Source organism: Plecotus auritus (genome assembly GCF_963455305.1).
Source record: "Plecotus auritus genome assembly, chromosome: 9".
Taxonomy (NCBI): Eukaryota; Metazoa; Chordata; class Mammalia; order Chiroptera; family Vespertilionidae; genus Plecotus; species Plecotus auritus.
Window position 1 is genome coordinate 78,548,772 of NC_137783.1, and position 8,032 is coordinate 78,556,803.

The window sequence follows — 8,032 nt, forward strand, 5'->3', positions numbered from 1 at the left end:
ACAAGATGGCTTATAAATAGTAAACAAATACTTATATCATGTGTCATAAGGTAATCAGTACTATGGAAAAATAATGAAGCAGGTTAAGGATGTAAGGAGTAACATCAACAGGAGAGGGCATGCTGTTTCATTGAGTGGTGAAGGAAAGCTCACCGATAAGTGTTCATTTAGCAAAGACTCATAGAAGGGCAGTAGCAAGTCATGTAGATAGGGATGGGAGAGGGACTGTTTCAGAGGGGTTAGAAAATTCTGAAGTGAGAATGTGCTTATCAAGCAAGAAGAACAGCGCTCGCAAGGCTTGAAGCAGAGAGATAGCCCAGGAGACAGTTCCGATGAGTTTAAGGCAGCCTTATGTAGAATTTGTGGGAAAGAGGGGGCCCTTGTATATAGTGACCAATAAACATAAGCAAGTATGCTTAATCAAGTTATAAAACAAGGAAATAGAAAATTAAATTTGTTTGTTTTATTTGGGCCTGACAAATTAATAAGACTGATTATGTATCATGTTTGTGAAAATGTGAGAAAATGGACCATATCACATTCAGCACATGGGAAGTACACATGTAGACAATTTTCCAAAACATACCCTACATATAAAATTTAAATTATTTGATCTTATCAGTTTAGTTCTGAAAATTTACTCCAATAATGTCATCAGAGAGGAACTTAAAGGTATATTTAGAAGAAAATCTCTATATATAAAAGCCTAATTTGCAAATTGTCCCTGTGGGAGTTCGACTGGGAGACCGATCACTCACTATGACTTGTGCTGACCACCAGGGGGCAGCGTGGAATGAAGGAAGGCCCCAGCTGGCAGCCGGAAGGCCCTGATCGGCCCTGATCACCAGCCAGGCCTAGGGACCTTACCCATGCACGAATTTTGTTCACTGGGCCTCTAGTTTTATAATAAAACTAGAGGCCTCTAGTTTTATAATAAAACCAAAGGCCCAGTGAACGAAATTTGTGCACGGGTGTGTGTGTGTGTGTGTGTCCCTCAGCCCAGCCTGCACCTTCTCCAATCTGGGACCCCTTGAGGGATGTCTGACTGCCAGTTTAGGCCCGATCCCAGGCGGTCGGACATCTCTCTCACAATCCAGGACTGCTGGCTCCCAACCGCTCGCCTGCCTGTCTGCCTGATTGCCCCTAACCACTTCTGCCTGCCAGCCTGATCACCCCCTAACCACTCCCCTGCCAGCTTGACCAATGCCTAACTGCTTCCCTGCTGGCCTGATTGCTCCTAAGTGCCCTCCCCTGCAGGCCTGGTCCCCCCTAACTGCCCTCCCCTGCAGGCCTGGTCACCCTTAACTGTCCTCCCCTGCAGGCCTGGTTTCCCCCAACTGCCCTCCTCTGCTGGCCTGATTGCCCATAACTGCCCTCCCCTGCAGGCCATCTTGTGGCGGCCATCTTGTGTCCACATGGGGGCGGCCATCTTTGACCACATGGGGGCAGCCATCTTGTGTGTTGGAGTGATGGTCAATTTGCATATTACTCTTTTATTAGATAGGATTACTTAAGATAAAAACAAATTTGGAAATTACCTAAATTTAAAATACATTCTAATACATCTGTTAAATAGAATACTAGGAAGTCATTAAATATGTACATTTGAGACCCACTATCTCTTTTTTTTACATTTCCTAATAGAAACCCCATTTTATCTATTTATTTTATTATTTTATTTTTTAAAAATAAAATATTTTTATTGATTTCTGAGAGGAAGGGAGAAACAGAGAGAGATAGAAACAACAATGAGAGAGACTCATTGATTGGTTGCCTCCTACACACCCCACACTGGGACCAAGCCTGAAACCCAAGCACATGCTCTTGACTGGAATCAAATCCTGGGACCCTTGAGGCCACAGGCCAGCATTCTATCCACTGAGCCAAACCAGCTAGGGCAAAACCCCATTTTTTTAGTGAGACATGTGACAACATGCAGTAAACACTTCATTTCTCAGCTTTGGTTGCATCTATGAGTTGCTTTGTTACTAGATTATGGTTAGTGGCTTGTAGGAAGACGGAATTCTCTTCAAGGGAGGGTTCATGTGCTTTTTCATCTCTTCCTCTTCCTTGCTGGCTAAAGGGCTGCGCTGTGACAATAGTGAAGGCTGCAGCCCAAGCAGCCGCACTGAACCAGGAAGTGACCTTTGAAATACAAGGCACTCCTAGAAGTGGGATTACTGGGTCAATTGGCAGTTCCATTTTTATTTTTTTTGGAAACTCCATACTATTTTCCACAGTAGCTGCACCAGTCTGCATTCCCACCAGCAGTGAACTAGGGTTCCCTTTTCTCCACGTCCTCACCCTCACTTGTTTGTTGATTTGTTGATGATAGCCATTCTGACAGAAGTGAGGTGATACCTCATTGTTGTTATAATTTGCATCTCTCTGATGATCAATGACTTTGAGCATTTTTTTCATGTGTCCTAAGAATCCTGAAACACCAATCATAAAGAATGTATGCACCCTTATGTTCATAGCAGCACTATTTACAATAGCTAAGATCTGGAAACAGCCCAAGTGCGCATCAGTAGGTGATTGAATAAATAAGCTGTGGTACATTTACATCATGGAATACTATGTAGCAGTAAAAAAGAAGGATCTCTTACCCTTTGAGACAGCATGGAGGGACCTGGAGAGTATTATGCTAAGCAAAATAAGCCAGTCAGAAAAAGACAAGTATCACATGATCTCACTCATACATGGAATTTAATGAACAAAATTAACTGATGAACCAAATAGATCCAGAGACATGGAAGCATGAAACAGACTAACATATCTCAGAGGGAAGGAGGTAGGGGTAGAAGTGGGGGCAAAGGAAAAGATTAATCAAAGAACTTATATGCATAGCCCATGAACACAGACAATAGTGAGGTAGGCCTGGAAGTGGGGAGAGGGGGCTGGGGAAGGGTGGAGGGGTCGATGAGGGAAAAAGGGGACAGGGGACATCAATAATACTTCCAGCAATAAAGATCATTTTTTTTAAAAAAAGAGTGAAATACAAGGAGTGTTTTTTTTTTGTGTGTGTGTGTGTTTTTTTTTAAAGAGTGAAATACAAGGCACTCATTGAGGGCAGCTGGGGTGAGGACATGGTGGAGACCTTCCACCTCACCACCACCAAATCAGCCCTAGATTGCCTTTCCCCAGATTTGTAGGCTTATGCTGTTTATATTACTGATGATTTACATCTCTGCTACTCATCTTAATCCTAGGCAATTATTTTTTAAAATGAAAGTCATAGAAAAGCTTGTACAGAATGTTTCTAAATATATATGGAGAGAGAGGGAGAAAAACAGCAAGATGAAAGACAGAGAACATAAATCATTCCATGGAACACAGATTTTCATTTTCTCTTTATAGCTTTTAAATGTAATAGGATATTTTTTTTTTTTTTGGAGAGACATAAATCAATATTTTATTGATGGTTACTTTCAGGTGGGATGACAGTGGGTGATTTAAAAAAAGATTCTTTTTGATTTCCAAAATTTTCCCCCTATTAAGTTTGTAAATTAAGAAATTATTTATTTATTTATTTATTTATTTATTATTTTTTTATTATTTTTTTTAATTGTTTGAAGTATTACAAATAGTAGTACATATGTCTCCTTTTTTATTTTCTCATTGACCTTCCCCCGGCCTCCCCTTCCCCCCAGTACATGCCTTTACCTGCCCCCTCCCCCCAGTGTTTTTTATCCATTGGTTATGCTTATATGCATGCGTACAAGTCCTTTGGTTGATCTATTACAGCCCTCCCCCCCGCCCCAAACCTTCTCTGCCTTCCCGCTGTAGTTTGACAGTCTGTTCAATGCTTCTTTGCCTCTGTATCTATTTTTTCCCCCATTTCATTCCTTTAAAAAATCTTGCCTCTGTAGACTAGAAATAAACATATAATAACAAAAAATGTTTGAGTCCCAATTTCCATGTCCAACGATTCTGAGTCCCCGTTTCAATGTCAAACAATTCCTTAAGTGTACATGTCAGCAATGATATCTGGATGGTGGGCACATGGTGGCAATGCAGGTCCGTCCCTCTCTGGTTTGGTCCTAGGCAACCTGCTGCGTCGCACAGCTGCTGACTGCTAGCGTGTTTTTACATAGTCTTAATGTTCTCAAGATTCAAACAAAATAAAGCCTTTTAGTGCTTATACAAATTGGCTTTCATCTACAGATGGAAAGTTAAAATAATGAACACTTACATGTAGACCTGGTATATTGGTAATTTTTAAAATATTTACATTGATAATTTTTAAAAGCTACTATTGAGGAATACATTCAGATTGGTCTTTATATGTGTTTTTAGGTGAACTTATAAGTGAGCTCATTGATAAAACATTTTTAGATATGCTAGGGTTCATTAAAATAAGATTTATAGTTCATTGAAAAATATTATTATAATTAACCTATGGCCAAGTTAGAAATAAATAATTATAAATCAAATCAATAGAAATAGAAATTAAAATAAATGACAATCCAATCTATGATTATGGACATTTGAAATCAAATATTAGCAATATTTAAAATGGAGAGTCAATTAATAATTCTATGTTACAAAGAAAATTTTATCCTAAGAATATAATCACTGCTTAATATCAGTGTACCTGTGACTGTAATATCAGTAGTTCAAACAGAAAGATAATAACTTTCTTTTTATTTACTCTATTCAACGTAAGGGCTCAAAATACTATTCATTCCTGAGAGGGAGACAAACCATATGAAAAATAACAATATAAATATACATTTTATTATAAAAAATCTATTTTAGATTAACAGGAAATACAGTTAGTTATTAAATACTGTAAGCTTTTCCATTAAAATAATAACTAAGGATGCCCAGTATCACTATTTTAATTGTTTTATTTTATCTAAAGGTATATGATAAATATAGAACTTCATAAACATAAAATAAAAGTTGTGGGTATTGGCAAGGAGGAGACACATCTATGATTTGCAGATGCTGAAATTTTATATGTAGAATTTTTTAAAGAAAAACTAAGGAAAAAGTTCTCTAGGTCCGTAAATGTTCAGAATGGATCCTGAGTTAAGTTTATATATGTTTAAGAACCAAGCACTCCTACTCTTTGCTTTTAACACAGAGCAATAATTAGCTGGAAACTATAGAAGAAATTTCATTAAAAATAGTAAGAAAATAAAATTTGCTTAGTTCTTCCTAGGGGGCATGCAGGAAGCAGCCAATCAACGATTCTCTCTTATCATTAATGTTTCTATCTCCCTCTGCCTCTTGCTTCCTTTCTGAAATCAATAAAAATATATTTAAAAAAAATACCACTTGCCAAAACCTGTTTGGCTCAGTGGATAGAGCGTCGGCCTGCGGACTGAAGGGTCCCAGGTTCGATTCCGGTCAAGGGCATGTGCCTTGGTTGTGGGCACATCCCCAGTAGGAGGTGTGCAAGAGGCAGCTGATCGATGTTTCTCTCTCATCGAAATTTCTAACTCTCTATCCCTCTTCCTTCCTCTCTGTAAAAAATCAATAAAATATATTAAAAAAAATACCACTTTTCTAGGAATATTCTTATCTAAAAATTTAATGAATTTATATGAAGAAAATATAAACCTTTGCTTTATGATTTTAAAAAACTGTGGCTTAATTATTGTATAAAACATGATCCTAGGTAACCAAGTGAACCTATTTACATCCCATTCAAACCCCATTTTAATTGTCAGAAAATGTATAACATCATTCTAAAATTCACCTGGGAGCATGCACAAAAATAATTAAGGCAAGTGTGAATAAGGGAAGACTAATGAAGATTATAAAACCACAGTGATTAACAGTATGATGTGGAATAGCCCTGAACATTAAATCAGTGCATGTAACAGTAATGACTTCTGCCATAAACAGTTGCCCATTATGTGACAGATAGTGCAAAAGAGAACCATCATACACAGACCATCACACCTGCTCTATAGAGTCAAGTGTTAGTGTACCTACTTTGTACCTAAAACTGGTATCAGAGAAGTTGACTAATTTAGTTTAAGAATGCCACAATTCCTATTTTATAAATAAACTAGAGGCCCAGTGTGCATGAAAATTCATGCACTGGAGTGGGGGGGTCCCTCAGCTTGGCCTGCCCCCTCTCACAGTCTGGGAGCCCTCAGGGTTGGGAGGCGACCCAGCGATCAGGGGAAGGCAATGCCCCATCACACATCTGCTGCTGTCACTGCCGGCAGCACAAGCCTCAGCCGGCCCTGGTTACCTGAGCCTTGGGCGGCCCTGGGTGACTGGACAGCCACTGTCCAAGGCTTGCTTGCACCTTGGGCCAGCCCTGGGTGGCTGGGGGGGGAGGGGACTGGAGGACTCTGGAGGCAGGCGCATGGCATCCAAAGCTTGCTGCGCACCTGCTGCCCCAGTGGGGCTGAGGGGACTGGGCGTCGCCATCTTGTGGCTGTGGGCGCTGCCATCTTTGAGGGCGGGCAGTCAATTAGCATATTCCCTCCTTATTGACTGTGGGCGCCACCATCTTTGCTACAGCATGAGGATCAATTAGCATATTCCCTCTTTATTAGGATGAAGGCTATAAAAGAAGAAATTCTACATTGGAGATGCTATTGAGATAGAATAATTTTCTTTCTATTTTTGTTTTCTTTCTAAGGGAAAATCAGATTACTTATTGCATGCTCACATTGAGGTTGTTATTTTGTCTGGGGTGCTTTTGAAGATAGTTTGAGTGGACTTTAATTCATTACAGCCAAGGATTTTCTAACCTATGTACCAAAGTCTAGTATCTTCATTTTACATCCTTCAAAAATAAATAGCCAGGATCACATCCTAAACCAGAGGTAGGGAACCTTTTTTCTGCCAAGGGCCATTTGGATATTTATAACATCAATTGATTAAGATAATTCACTTAATGTAAATTTATCTTGCTATGAAAAAAAAAAAAACCCACAAAAACTCCTAGATTTATTGAATTCAAGTCCTTCCTGCATTTGCCTTGGCAGGGCCAGAACAAATGATATCACAGGCCTTACAGGGCAGGTGGGCCTGATGTTCCTCACCCCTGTCTTAAACTAATGTTAAAGACAATATTACAATCTATAAAAATATGAAAAAATGATTCATATCCATTGGGAAAAAATCAATAATATCATCAGGGAGGATCCAAGATGACTGCGTAGGTAAACACCTAAACTGCTGCCTCGCACAACAATTTCAAAACTACAACTAAAAGACAAAACGTCTATCACCCAGAACCACGGGAAAGCTGGCTGAGTGGAAGTTCTACAACTAGAAGGAAAGAGCAAACAGCATGAGAGAGGTGCACAAGCGCTGAAAAGCTGAGGTATGGAGGCGCACGAATTGGTCTGGCCACAGGCGACTGGGAGTGCTGCTTTTTTCAACCTGACGGGAGACAAGCTCCCGATTACTCCAAACTTGTTTTGAGGAGATGCGGGGGACCCAAACTCCTACAGGGAGAAGCTGGACTGTCTGCCGTGGGGTCAGAAAGTGAGGGAGGCTTGCTTGCAGGGCTGCGCGCAGGAATAATTATTTACTGTGCTGGGGCTCGGGACGTGGGGATGCAGAGCTGGCTTACTGGAAGCCATCGCTGTTTGCCACGCCCTAGCCTAGTGATGCCCTGAGACCCCGCCTGCACAATCTACAAACCCACCCAAGCTCCAAGCAGCGGCTTTAACATATGAATGACCTGCCATATCGCAGCTTAACCTAGCAAACTTGCAGCCCGGGTCAGACAGCTCCAAAACCTCCAAACCCCAAGCAAAGAGGAGAAAACTGTAGTTCTCACTGTAGCTCCTGCTGGGTGGCCTCAGACAGTAGCTGACCTGCAGCCCATTAGAGATCCAGAAGCCAGTGTACCTAGTGGTCAGTGGAGACACCAGATTTCAACTCCTCACATCCATAAGTGACACATTCAAGAGGCAGACTCAGTGAGCACCAAAGCCCCTCTGAAACAAGTCCTGCACCATAAGCGTGTCTCCAGCACAACAGTTCTTCCATTATAGACACAGTGGGTCCTCACAGCCAATTGGCCTGGAGGTCAATTCCTCCCAGTGTA